Source organism: Tupaia chinensis, unplaced genomic scaffold (assembly GCF_000334495.1).
Source record: "Tupaia chinensis unplaced genomic scaffold, TupChi_1.0 Scaffold145441_1, whole genome shotgun sequence".
Lineage (NCBI taxonomy): Eukaryota > Metazoa > Chordata > Mammalia > Scandentia > Tupaiidae > Tupaia > Tupaia belangeri.
In genome coordinates, this window is record NW_006205300.1 from 241,189 (window position 1) to 255,164 (window position 13,976).

The 13,976-nt window shown below is 37.7% G+C and overlaps 3 pseudogenes; 2 read left to right on the forward strand and 1 right to left on the reverse strand.

Annotated features, from left to right (window-relative positions):
* Positions 1–707: 707 nt before the first annotated feature.
* Positions 708–1,710, reverse strand: LOC102490340 (L-lactate dehydrogenase B chain pseudogene; annotated as a pseudogene).
* Positions 1,711–6,248: 4,538 nt separating this feature from the next.
* On the forward strand, positions 6,249–10,416 carry LOC102495191 (GTP-binding protein 10-like; annotated as a pseudogene).
* Positions 10,417–12,660: 2,244 nt separating this feature from the next.
* LOC106733844 (40S ribosomal protein S24 pseudogene) lies at positions 12,661–13,105 on the forward strand (annotated as a pseudogene).
* Positions 13,106–13,976: the final 871 nt, after the last annotated feature.

Below are 13,976 nucleotides of genomic sequence, written 5' to 3' on the forward strand. Positions count from 1 at the left end.
TATGCTAACTGCTGGTCCCCGTTTTTCTTCCTTTTTAAGAAGCAAAATCTAATAACTTTCAAATCACAACCAAAATGATATAAGTTCTTGACATTTTTGAGGCTACAATATGACTTTGCTACTTGGACTCCCTTGATCCAAGCCCACTTTCCTGTGCGGGTACTGGAGAGTGGAGGAAGTAGAGGAGGAATTCAATGGATCCCCAAAAGCTTAGCCTCTGTTTAGTTTTGTTACCATCAACAAATAATTTTCCATTTCTTATTATGTATATATATATCTATGTGTGTGTGTGTGTATATATGTGTGTGTGTGTATATATATGTTATATATATATATATGTGTATATATATGTATATATGTCTATATATGTGTTTCCTCTCTTCACCCATTTCTTACATTCTGCCATTTCCCACCCTCCTCCCACTCTATCTCTGGTATCTGCAGTAGCTTTCCATTCCTTCTTTTTTTTCTCCCACATTTTATTGGTTAACAATTTTTTTTTCTTTTTTTAAAACTACAAGAGTTAATTTTATTTGTTCAAGGACTCATATTGCAAGCATTAAACCAAACATGGGCTTTGATTCTGTGGGCCCACATTCACATATTAAGATAAAAGCAAACTGTGATCCACATACCTGGATGGAAACTAAAGGCTCATGGTTAATCACATTGTAGTTTTTAAGTTTCTACAGCCTAGACCTCAGTAGTCACAGGTTTTTCAGGTGCTTGACATCCCACAATGTATCTGCACTCTTCTTGAACTAAAGAACCTTGTCATCTTTCAGCTTCTGATTGATAATGCTAGACAATTCCCAAGCTTTGAGGATACATGAAAGGTTGAGGAAGACTTCATTCTCAATGTCATACATCCCCTTCACCATGGTTGACACTGGTTGAATCCTGGACAGATTTTTCAACATAGATTCAATGAGATCAGCCTCACTTAATCCATTCACCCAGTTGGTATATCCTTTTAGCTTGATGACTTCATAGACACTTTCAACCACCATCTTATGCACTTCCTTCCTATTTTCGCTATCATTGTTCATTCCCATTTCTGGATTCAGTTCCTGGAGAGACACTTGCCAAATTCACTCCACTCCATATGGCCACACTTTAGTCACCATGTTCTCCACAAATTCATCTGTGGCAGCTAGTAGGATAAATGCCAACTTTTTCAGCCATGAGATAGTAAAACCTAGCAGAATCCAGATTGCACCTACTTTCAATTACACAGTGCTTGTGCAAGCCATTTAGTTTCCAAGTGACATGAGTAAGAATGTCCACTGGATTGGAAACCACAATTATGATGCAGTCAGGGCTGTACTTGACGATCTGGGGAATGAAGAATTTGAAGACATTAATGTTTCTTTTCACTAGGTTGAGATAATTCTCCCGCTCCTGTTGACAGACTCCAGCAGTCACCACCACAACCTTTGAATTGGCAATCACAGAATAATCTTTATCTGCCACAATTTTCGGTGTCAGAAAAAATAAGCTCCCATGCTGCTGATCTATCATTTCTCCTTTGAGCTTATTTTCTAAAACATCCACCAGGGCAAGTTTATTAGCCAGAGACTTTCCCAGAATGCTGATTGCACATGCCATACCAACTTGTCCAACACCCACAACAGTGATCTTATTGTTGGGGACCGTTGCCTCTTCTTCTGCAACTGGTGCAATGATTTTATCCTTAAGAGTTGCCATTGTGCACAGGACGGAGAAAGCTCCCGAGGTAGCTGGAACAGTCATGCAAAGAGGACAATGTCAGCTGTGCCAACAAAATATCTTAATTGATCTAACTACTTTCAATAACAAACTCAGCTGATACATAAATATCTGCGAACAAATGTTTGGCTTTAGGCATGAAACTACGAGTAGAATGAATATATTTTATAATATAGCACCTAGCTAAGGCTATATAGCTTACTGTGGTCATTAAATAAGTATTTTTAATAGATTTTTTAATTTCAAGAAAGGCAGTTTTAGCTTTAATAAATCAAAATCAAAAAATGTTAAGAGAATTTTGCTTAAGACTTAAAGCCAGGAAGCAGGTTACGATTCTGTTCGAACAGTAGTTACATGAATCTGCCTATAATTCAAGAGAAGACAAAAATCGTTATCTTTGGACTACAAAGCATAGAAAAATATCAGTATTGTGTAGTCAAAAGTCATAAAATTTTATTTAATCAACTCAATCTCATATACCTAATCTAACCTCTGTTGTGGTCCAAGCTTTCCATTTAAATACTGGAAGATAATATTCAGCTCTGGACTTGTTCCTACCATTAAGCTGGCCCTTTCCTTGGATATTTTTAAACTCTTATTTCTGTGTGTCTGACTTTAGTTTTCCTGATATAACACTCCCTTCAGGAGTTCTTGGAGAACTGGTCTGGTGTTGGTAAATTCTTTCAGGTTTTGTTTATCTGAGAATGTTCTTGTCTCCTCTTCCCATATGAAGGATAATCTTGCCAGATATAGTATTCTTGGTTGAAATTGTTTTTCACTCAACATTTTGAATATATCTTTTTGCCTTGTTTTCTTGCTCACTTTGTTTCCAGTGAGAGGTCCACTGTTGGCCTGATGAGATATCCTTTGTAGGTAACTCGTCATTTCTCTCTTGTCAGTGTGAGTATCTTGTCTGTGGTTTTGGTCAATTTGGCTATAATGTGTCTTGGAGAAGATCTTCTGGGGTTGATTTTATTTACGGCCCTATGTATTTCTTGGGTCTAGATCTTTAAATGCCTCTCTAGGTTTGAAAAGTTTTCTTCAAGGATTTCATGGAATAGATGATCAATGCCCTTATTAGTCTCTTCACCTTCTGGAATACCGATTATGCAGATGTTTGGATGTTTGATGGTATCTAGTATTTCTCATACATTAGTCTCATTGTTTTAGACTATTTTTTTCAGTCTTTGTCGTGGATTTTTCTAGGCCAGCGATACTGTTTTCTATATCTGAGATTCGATCTTCTGTGAGTTCTAGTCTGCTTTTAATACTTTCAAAGGAGGTTTTGACTTCCAGTATTATAGCCTTCACCTCTACCAGTTCCATTTGGTTCTTTTTTATGATGTTTATTTCCTCTTTCAGATCGTGTAAGAATTTCCTCATCTCCTGGAACCCCTAAGCTCTATTCTCCTGCCTCTTATGGAGTTCATTGTCTCTCTTCTCTTGCATCTCTGTTAGCTTTGTCACTTTTAATATTCTAAATTCTTTATCAGATATTTCAATGAGTTCTGTTGTGCTGTCTGTGGATAAAGAGGAGTTACTCTTTTCCATTGAGTGGAGGTATTATCTTGGTTTCTCATATTTCTTGTGCCTCTGTGGTGATTTCTAGTTATCTGATGGGTTATATGATTCTTCTTAATTTCTAGAAGTTCAATCTGAACATTCAAGGGCATGAGGAGGAGGTGATCTGCAATCTCTTTGCCATTCCATTTTTCTCCCTTTGTGCAGCAGATTCAGTGGATAATGAAGAATACATTGACCCTAATAGTATTTGGGTGTTTGGCTATGGTTCCCTTAGATCCGTCTAGACACTCAGTTTGTGGAGACAGAGTAGCAAAGTGATGAGGTAAAAGAAAAAGGATAAGAAAACAGAAAAAGAGAAAAAAGAGAGAGCGAGAAAGAGAAGGAAAAAAAAACAACCAAAACTTTTATTTTTTTAAGGAAAAAATGAAAACCATGTGGCACACTAGCATGACACACAAAAGCTCTAGTTCTCAGCTGCAATGGAAGAATCTTCTAAAGGCCTGCCCCTTGCTTCTTCTGGAAGAGAGGGGGAAAGGGGATTATTAGCAAGATAAAGTAGGATCTTAAAGCCAAGAGAATACTTTACCCTAAAATTTTTTAAAAGAAAAATTAAAAAATTAAAAAATAATGAGAAGACAGAGAGAGGCAGAGAGAGACATAGAGAGACAGACAGGAGGATAGAGAGGGCACCCTACCACTTGAGACTGGGGGCTGGAGGCTGAATTATCAGTAGACAATCTTCATTTCTCTTATTCCCTGAAAGCACTAGTTCTCAGCTGCAATAAAGGAGTCTTTTCAAACTTTGCTCTTTTTCAAAATTGTTTTGGCTGTTCTAGAATTTTTCTCTCGTTTTTTTTTAAATACAAAGAAAATATTTTTATTTGTATATCAAAGACTGAGAAATGACAACACAATAAGGTTAACATCTTTTGCAAGATTTTGCCATAAAGCATTTTCTAAATTAAATTGATTTTTGTATATTCATCTCATATTCCTCACCACTACTAAATTCACTTATTAGCTCTAGTAGCTTATAGATTCTAACAGATTTTTTTACCTCAATAATGACGTCATCTGTATATAAAGACAATTTTACTTCTTTTCTTCCTATCTGGATATTTTTGTTTCTTTTTCTTTCCTAATTGCACTGGGTAGACCGCCAGCGCAATGAAACCTCTATAAAACTCCTTACACAATAGTTTGTGTAACTTCTGGGTTGGTGAATACATTAATGTATTAACAAGGTTGCTGAGATGAATTGAATACTTATACCACTCCAGACTTCATATTTTGCAACCTAGCCCTTAAGACAATGATATGAGGAGATGAGATCTTTGGGAGATGATTACATCATGAGAACAGAACTGTCATTATTGGGATTAGTACCCTTACTGGAATAAAACAAAACAAAACAAACAAACAAACAAACAAAAAAACCAGAGAGGCCAGGTGGTAGATTAGGACAGGCAGATGCCACATGACTGACAGCACAGTTTGAATCATGGACTCAACAGCTTGAAAGACACCACAGGCACGTGCACATGCATGCCCAAAAGTTTGAGAGGAGAATGGAGAAGGGATTGTAATGTGTTCATCTTCTTGGGTGTATTTCTTCATTCTCTCTCTCTCTCTCTCTCTCTCTCTCTCGCACATGTTTACTCTAGCAAACTGGAAAGAAAAAGAAAGAAAGAAAAAGAAATCCAGAGAGTTAGCTTCTCTCTTTGCCAAGTGAGAGCACAGAAAGACAGTGTCTATATAGAAGTGGGTCCTTATCAGATACCAAATCTGCCAGTGCTTTGTTTTGATATTGGACTTTCAGCCTGCTGAAAGGCAAGAAATAAATCTCTGTTGTTGATCAGCTATCCAGTTTATAATGTTTTTTATTTATTTATTTATTTATTTTTAAAAATTTGCCCCAGGGCACATGTGCTTGCCAGAGAGAAACAGAGATGAAATAGAAAACCTGAGAAAGCAGCCGCTGGGGGGATGGCCATGTCACAATTCCTTCTCCTCTCAAGATTTTGGGCATGCTGGGATCAGCAGTTAGCGTAATAGCTATGTCGCTGAATTCCCATGTATTGACCGCTGTTTGAGTCCAGGATCCTGTGGTTTAAACTCACGCCAGGCCCAGGATCCCAAGAGGAGAATGGAGAAGGGATTGCATCATGGCCATCCCCCCTGGGGGGGTGATTTTTCGCTTTCTGTCTCTGTGTTTCTGGCGAGTGCACAGACCCTATAGCAAAAACCTCTCCAAAAAAATATTTTGGGCATGCTTGCACACATACCTGGTGTGATTTTTTCAAGTTGCTGGGTTCAGGAGTTGAAATGTGGTTGATTCAGTGCCTTAACCACCACACCCTCTGCTGACCCAGCCTCAATCTTTTTAGAGAATATTTAAGTGATTATGAATGTAATGTTAATAAAATATTGATACTAAAGGCCATTCTGATAAGGTCTCAGGCAGAAATTAGGAATGTGTTATTGGAAATTGTTGTAAAAGGAAATTCTTGTTATAATGTGGCAAAAACTTTGACTTAATTATGATCATGTACTAGTGTGTTGTGGAAGATAGAACTTCTGAGTGATGAAGTTGGATATTTAGCTGAAGCTATTTCTAAACAAAATGTTGACACTGTGGCCTGTATTCTCTTGACAGTTTATAGTAAAATGCAAGAACAGTGTAATTACTTAAAGACAGAATTGTTAAAAGAAAGCAGAACTTAAAGATTCAGAAAATTCTCAGCTTATCCATATTGTAAAAAGTGACAAGCAATGTTCAGAAAAAAAAAAAATCTAAAAAGGTGTGGTCAAATGACTATCTGATAAGATTAATCAGCCATCTAAACAGAAGCCAGGAGCTATTGTCCAAGACAATGAAAGAAAGCAATTCAGAAATCATCATGGCTGCCACCTCATTAGTGGCTGCCACCAGTGACCATGGAACCATTCATTGCAAAGAGTCCCATTAAGACAATGCCTAGTGAAGCCATAGGGGTATGGCTGTCCTCGTGATCTCAGACCAGAAGAGCCAGTGGCATGTGATTTCTGCTTAGGGGAACCACAGATGGAAGACCCAGGCACAGAGCCACCATGGGGGTAGAACTACCACTCCAGTAGTCCAGAAGGTGGTACACCCACCTAGTGGTCCTAGAAGGCTAAGAATCAAGTCTAAGAATGTTATCAGGCCTTAATATTTAACAGTGCTCATTTTGCTATGTTTTATACCTGGGATCTGTTACTACATTTTGGAATGGGAATGTGTATCCTATGTCTGTCCCACCAATATATTGTAGAAGCACATAATTTGTTTGATTTCACAGGTCCACATCTGGACAGCAACTTGCTTCAGGATGAATTATAACTTGAGTCTTACCCATGTCTGATTTAAATGATATTTAGATGAGTCTCTGGACCTTAGATTTGATTTGATACTAAAAAGAGTACAGATATTGGGGATATTGGAATACAGTAAATGTATTTTACATATGAGAAGCACATGAAATTTGGGGAGCCAGGGGGTGGAATGAATGTTTATGTTTCCCTGTAGGTCATATTTTGATATTAGGAGGTGAAATCTTTAGGATAATTAGGTTTTGTGAACAGAGCTGTAATTATTGGGTAATGCCCTTTAAAAGAGACCACCCCCCCCACACACACACACACACAACACATGCTTCCACTGCAAAGTAGCTTGCCCCCTTTACTATGTAAGATGGTCAGGAAGTCACCATCTGTGAGGGAGTTGATCTTCAGTAGATACTGAATTCACTGGTGTTGAACTTGGACTTAGAGTCTCCAGAACTATGAGAAATAAATATCTGTTGTTGAAAAACTACCTATTTTATAATATTGTGTAATAGAAGACAAAATGGACTAACACTGACATCTGAAGAGAACATGGAAATACATTACTCTCTTCCCCTCCCCCCCATTTTCCATTTGGCTGTTCCTAAGCTGTAGCCTTTAAATAACCCAGTGAATGCAAGCAGAGTATTTTTATGTAGTTTGTGGGCCATTCTAGTAAATTGTCAAGCCCAAGGAAGAATCCATCAAGTGTAAAACAGGCTGATCTGAAGTACAGGTAGCAATTTAGGACTGGTGACTGGCATCTGAAGTGGAGGAAGTGTTGTGGAGTATGTACTAACTCCAGATGGTCAGAATTAAATTTAATCATCAGACAGCCAGGTGCTATCAGAGAATTTGATGTATTCCTAAATTGCTCAGTACTATGGTTTGAATATGTTCTCTAAAATATCATGTGTTGGGATTTGGTTGTGATGGAATTAAGAGGGTGGAATCTTAATCTAACTATGGTGTTGAAGATTATCAGGTGTGGGCTCTTGTGAATGAATCCTAGTGAGTTTATAAGAAGAATACGACTGAGACACCTGGACACAGATATGGGCACTCTCCTCTGCTCTGCCTTGCCATGGTGACCACAAGCATGAAGACCCTCACCAGATGAGGCCTCTGAAATTTATACTCCAAATTGTGAACCAAATAAATCTCTATTTTTATAAATTACCTAACGTTAAGTATTTACTGTTATTAGCAATAGAACAGACTAGAACACTGAGTTTTTCTTTTTATCAAAAGATGTTAGATCTGTTTCAAATTTTTATTTCCTGTAGGTATTGAGATAATCATATGATTTTTCTTTTTTAGTTTGTTACTATCGTGAATTACATTTTGTTTTTGAATGTTAATCCAATCCTGTATTCCTGGGATAAATTGCTCATGGTCAGGATATTAGCTTTCCATATATATTCAGATTTGATTTGTAAAAGTTTTAAAATATTTCTTGCATCAATGATTATAACAGATATTAGTTGTAATTTCTTTATTTGATTTTGACTTGGGTAATGTTTGTCTTATAGAATGAGTTGAGAAATTTGTGTATCTTTGATGTTGCTTCTTTGTTTAATGTTTAGTAGAATTCACAAGTTTAACTATCCAGACCTGGAGTTTTCACTGTGAGAACAATGTATAAATTTAACTTTTTAAATAGATAAATAACTATTTTGGGGCTGGAAGGTGGTGTGGTGGTTAAAGTGTTTGGTTCCCACACGGGCAAGTGCCATTTAAGTCCTGGACCTGGCAGCTTGCTTTCTCATTCTCTCTCTCTCTATGTCTCTCTTGGGTCAAATTAAAAAACAATAAAATAAAATAATTCTTTAAAAAAATATTCTGACAATTTCTTTGTTCTTGGGAGAACTTTTTTTTTTTTTTTTTTTTGAGAGATTTTCACTGTAGGGCGCGTGCGCTCGCCAGACAGACAGAGAGAGACATAGAGACAGAAAGCGAGAAATCACCCCCCAGGGGGGATGGTCACGCCGCAATCCCTTCTCCTCCATTCTCCTCCCGGGATCTTGGGCACGCACGCACACGCGCCCGGCGTGAGTTTTAAGCCACCGGGTCCGGGACACGAACCGCGGTCGACTACGTGGGAATCCAGCGACATAGCCATTATGCTAACTGCTGGTTCCCGGGAGAACTTTTAAAGTGTGTGCCTGGCAGTCATGGTGCATTGCAGTTGTGTTTTGTTCAGAAAGCACAGAAATTTCATTGATAACCTAAGACTCTTCACAAAGGACGGAGTGGTGAAATAGATTATCTGTATTGAGTGGAGAAGGTAGAAAAGGTGGTGATGCCTGGGATGTAGCAAATAAAAAGTAATTTTAGGGACCAGCAGCTAGTGTAATGGCTATGTCGCTGGACTCCCACATAGTCGACCACGGGTCACGTCCCGGACCCGGTGGCTTAAAACTCACGTTGGGCGCATGAGAGTGCATGCCCAAGATCCCGAGAGGAGAATGGAGGAGAAGGGATTGTGGCGTGGCCAGCCCCCCTGGGGGGTGATTTCTCGCTTTCTATCTCTCTGTCTCTGTCTGGTGAGCGCACGCGCCCTAAAGCAAAAATCTCTCAAAAAGAAAAAAAAAGTAATTTCAAAACAACTTTAAGGGGCCAGCAGATGGCATTATGCTCACATTGCTGGACTCTCATGTAGTCAATTGTGGTTCAAGTCCTGAACCCGGTGGCTTAAAACTCATGCTGGGCACATGTGTATGCATGTCCAAGATCCCAAGAGGAGAATGGGGGAGAACAGATTACGGCATGGCTAGACTCCTCTTGGGGGAGGATGTGATTTCTTGCTTTCTGTCTCTCTATCTTTCTGGCAAGTGCATGCACCCTGTAGTAAAAATTTCTTTTAAAAACTAAAAACAAAACTTTAAGACAAATATCCTTTAGAAACAATTTGTGACTTGGAGCAGGAGCAAATAGTCGGTATCTCAGTAACTGATGAAGACTGTAAAATTATAGGAGAACTCAATAAAGAGGAAGATAGAATTTTGGTAACTGAAGAAGGTCTTAATAGTAAATAGCTTACTTTAAAAAAAAAAAAACATTGAAAGGTCAGAAACAAAGAATTAATCTTGATCTAAAATTTATACCTGATGTAGGCCTATTTGGACTCCCAAATGCTGGAAAGTTCTCTGCTAAGTCAGGTTTCTCACAGAAAACCTGAAATTGCAGATTATGCTCTTACAACATTAAAGCCTGAACTTGGAAAGATTATGTACAATGGTTTCCAATAGATATAAGTAGCTCATCTTTCAGGTGTAATAGAAGGAGCACACATGAACAAAGGAATAGGCCACAAATTCCTTAAGCATGTTAAAAGAACTAGACAACTCCTTTTTGTTGTTTGATGTTTCTAGACTTCAGCTTTCTTCACAAACTCAACATAGAACTGCTTTGAAATCATAATACTGCTTACAAAAGAATTGAAGTTGTACAAAGAGAAACTTCAGGCAAAACCTGCACTGCTGGCTGTTAATGGACTAACTAGATGCCCAGTATAAACTTCATCACCTGATGAGGCAAATCCAGAATCCTAAAGATTTTCTGCATTTATCTCAACAAAACATGATTCCAGAGAGGACTATAGAGTTCCAACATATCATCCCCACCTCTGCAATTACTGGAGAAGGAATTGAAGAATTAAAGAACTGTGTAAAAGAATCACTGAATAAACATGCTAACCAGAAAAATGATGCATGCCATAAGGAACAGTTGCTGAATTTATGGATTTCCAACACAATATCTTATAGTAAGCCACCATCAAAGCATGCTATGAGTAGTTCCAAAGTGGATATAATTTAAATCTACTAAAAATGGTACCGATAAAATATTATTTGACCCGAAAAAATAATAAGAAAATCCTTCCATTTACTACAGCATAGGTGAAACTGGAAATCATTATGCTAAGTGAAATAAGTGAGACTGTGAAAAACAAATACTGTACAATGTCACTTACATGTAGAATCCCAAAATCTTGAACTCATATAAGCAGAGCAGGATGGTGGTTGAGAACTGTAAGCAAGGGTGGCTTGGGAGATGTTAGTCAAAGAATACAAAATTCCAGGGACCAGCAGTTAGTGTAATGGCTATGTCACTGAACTCCCATGTAGCCGACTGCGGTTTGAGTCCCGGACCCAGTGGCTTAAACTCACGCCAGGCGCGTGTGCGTGCGTGCCCAAGATCCCGAAAGGAGAATGGAGGAGAAGGGATTGCAGCGTGGCCATCCCTCCTGGGTGTGTGTGTGTGTGTGTGTGTGTGTGATTTCTTGCTTTCTATCTCTCTGTCTCTCTGTCTTTCTGGCGAGTGCACACACCCTATAGCAAAACAAAACAAAACCTCTCCAAAAAAAATAAGAATACAAAATTCCAGTTAAATGAAAGAAATAAGCTTTTGAGATCTATTATACAGTATGGTATCTATAGTAGATAACAATGTATTTATTATATTTTGAAAATTGCTGAGAGTAAACTTTAAGTGTTTTCACCACAAAAAATAAGTATGTGAGGTAATTCACATATCAAATAGCTTGGCTGAGCCATTCCATAATGTATATATTTCAAAACAGCATGTTGTACCTGATATATGTATGTGTGTGTATATATATATATAATTTTATGTGTCCATAAAAATGGTATTGAAATCATGTTAATATTGAAAACTTTTCTACTCTTAGTATTATTGCCTCCTGCTATATGCACCATCATTCAAGAACCATATCTTTTTAACTTACTGTCTTATAGTTAGGTATATCAGTAGTAAAAAAGTGACAGAGACCTAAAAATTACATTTTACAAATTTATGACCAGTCTACCTCTAATAGCATTCTTTGATGTTCCTTTGTAAAATGCCCTCATTGAGATCGTCTTTTTAAAATTGTGATATATGAAAGGGTCCCCTAGATTAGTATTAGAATGAATAACTGTATTTCGTTTACTTGTGTCTGAATCTGTCATATACCTGGTTCCACTAAAAATATACTAGTTCTGTCTTGTGGAAAACCTCAAAACCCTATATTTGAACATGTTTAGGAATAATAAAATTCTTGATACTATATAACAGAAGCCAACAGACAAATAGCTTGATTTCAGCCTTTAGAAAAAATTTCTTTCTTAAGTATAATAAATATATTTTATTGCTTTCGGGAGACTGATCTGTATGTCTCATTTTCTTATGTCCTACAGTATCTCATTTTCTATTTTAGTGAAGAGACAATATTTTAGTAAAGAGAGAAATAGTAATGAGGAAATACAGACTTCAACAATATTATCATTAATATGCTTATGAGAAATTATAATTTCTAAACTTATGCCTGTTTCAAAAATACTTACAAATTGTGCTTTTTGCTTATAATTAGTTTTATTATAAAATACACATATTCATTGTAAGAACAAAAGCTAATCAAACAGTGAAAAAAACATGCAAAGTGAATAATAAAAGTTTTCTGGGACCAGCAGATGGCTTAATGGTTACATCACTAGACTCTCACGTAGTCGACTGTGGTTCAAGTCCCGGATTGGGTGGCTTAAACTCACACTGGTCACATGAATGTGTGCCCCGGATCCCAAGAGGAGAATGGAGGAGAAGGGGATTGTGGCATGGCCATCCCCCGTAGAGGGTGATTTCTCACTTTCTGTCTCTCTGTCTCTCTCTGTCTTTCTGGCGAGCTCACAAGTCCTATAGCAAAAACCTCTCTAAATAAATAAATAAATAGTTTCTTTCTTTCATTGTTGGATTTCCCAGTCCTTTCCAGAGAAAATCACTGCTAATAGTTTATGTTCTTGTACAAATGTTTTGTGAATATGTTTTGTTTACCTAAATGAGTTTTAAGCCACCGAGTCTGGGACGCAAACCGCGGTCGACTACGTGGGAGTTCAGCGACATAGCCATTACGCTAACTGCTGGTTCCCATGACTCACTTTTGCAAAGAAAAGCATAGAAAAAGTGCTTTGTGACTTTCCTGACAACCTAACAGTAGCAAATTAGTGCACTTTAAAAATAATTATTTGCTCTTTTTCCTCCCTGGCTGCTTGAGGATATACTGCCATCATGAATGGCACAGTAACTATCCAAACCAGGAAATTCATGACCAACTGACTACTTCAGAGGAGACAAATGGTAATTGATGTCCTTCACCCCGGGAAGGCAACAGTATCTAAGACAGAAATTCAGGAAAAACTAGCAAAGATGTACAAGACCACTCCAGATGTCATCTTTGTGTTTGGGTTCAGAACCCATTTTGGTGGTGGCAAGAAAACTGGCTTTGGCATGATTACGATTCTTTGGCTTATGTGAAGAAAAATGGACCCAAACATAGAGTTGCAAGACATGGCCTTTATGAGAAGAAAAAGACATCAAGAAAACAGCAAAAGGAACGCAAAAACAAAATGAAGAAAGTTGGGGGACTGCAAAGGCCAATGTCAGTGCTGGCAAAAGTCGAAGCAGGAAAGATTCTGCAATGACTATCTGTGGTGATTGTGCGGATTGTTCATGAGAGGATTAATAAACTAAAAAATTTTCACGTGAAAAAGATGATTCTTCAATGTTATTTTAAAATTATTAGAATTTATTTTGGAATTTAATGCCTAGTAAAACCTTTATATATGACTACTCATTGTTTTGTAAAATAATAAATAAAAATGACATGATGTTCTGGACTTAAAGTTCTTCTGATATGCTAAAATGAGTGACTTCTTACACTCATTATTTTACTTATTTGTTTTCTTTTTCCCACTCCTATCTCCCATCTCAGTCCCCAGACCAGCTTTTCTTGTATTTTTTTCTTCAGTAGCAATGAACAGGTATTTCTTGATTGTCTCCCATGTGCCAGGCACTGTGCAGGGCACTGTATGTACAGTGTTGAAGAGAACACATGGGGCCTGTACTCGTGGGTCTCACATTTGCTACAGAAGCCAGGAGATTAGCAGACTAGTTCCACTTTAACCAAGGAGTAAGAGTGGAAATAGGTATTTGGAATTGGTACTGACCATAGTCATTATGTTTCAAATTGAATTGTTTTACATTTGTAACTTCCTTGTCTCTTTTCTTTTTAAGCTGTTATTTTCTAAATGTAAGTAAATAGCATGTGAGGACAATTTCACTAGGTAAATTTTAAAAGTTCTGACACCACAATCATTTTTTGCTGTCGAAGAGGGTAGTATTGGTATTTTCTTTCTTTCCTTTTTTTTTTTTTTTTTTTAGAAGTTTTTGCTATAAGTATGTGCGCTTGCCAGAAAGACAGAGAGACAGAAAGCGAAAAATCACCTGGGGGGTGGGGGTGGGGGATGGCCACGCAGCACTCCCTTCTCCTCCATTCTCCTCTTGGGATCTTGGGCATGCACGCACATATGCCCGGTGTGAGTTTA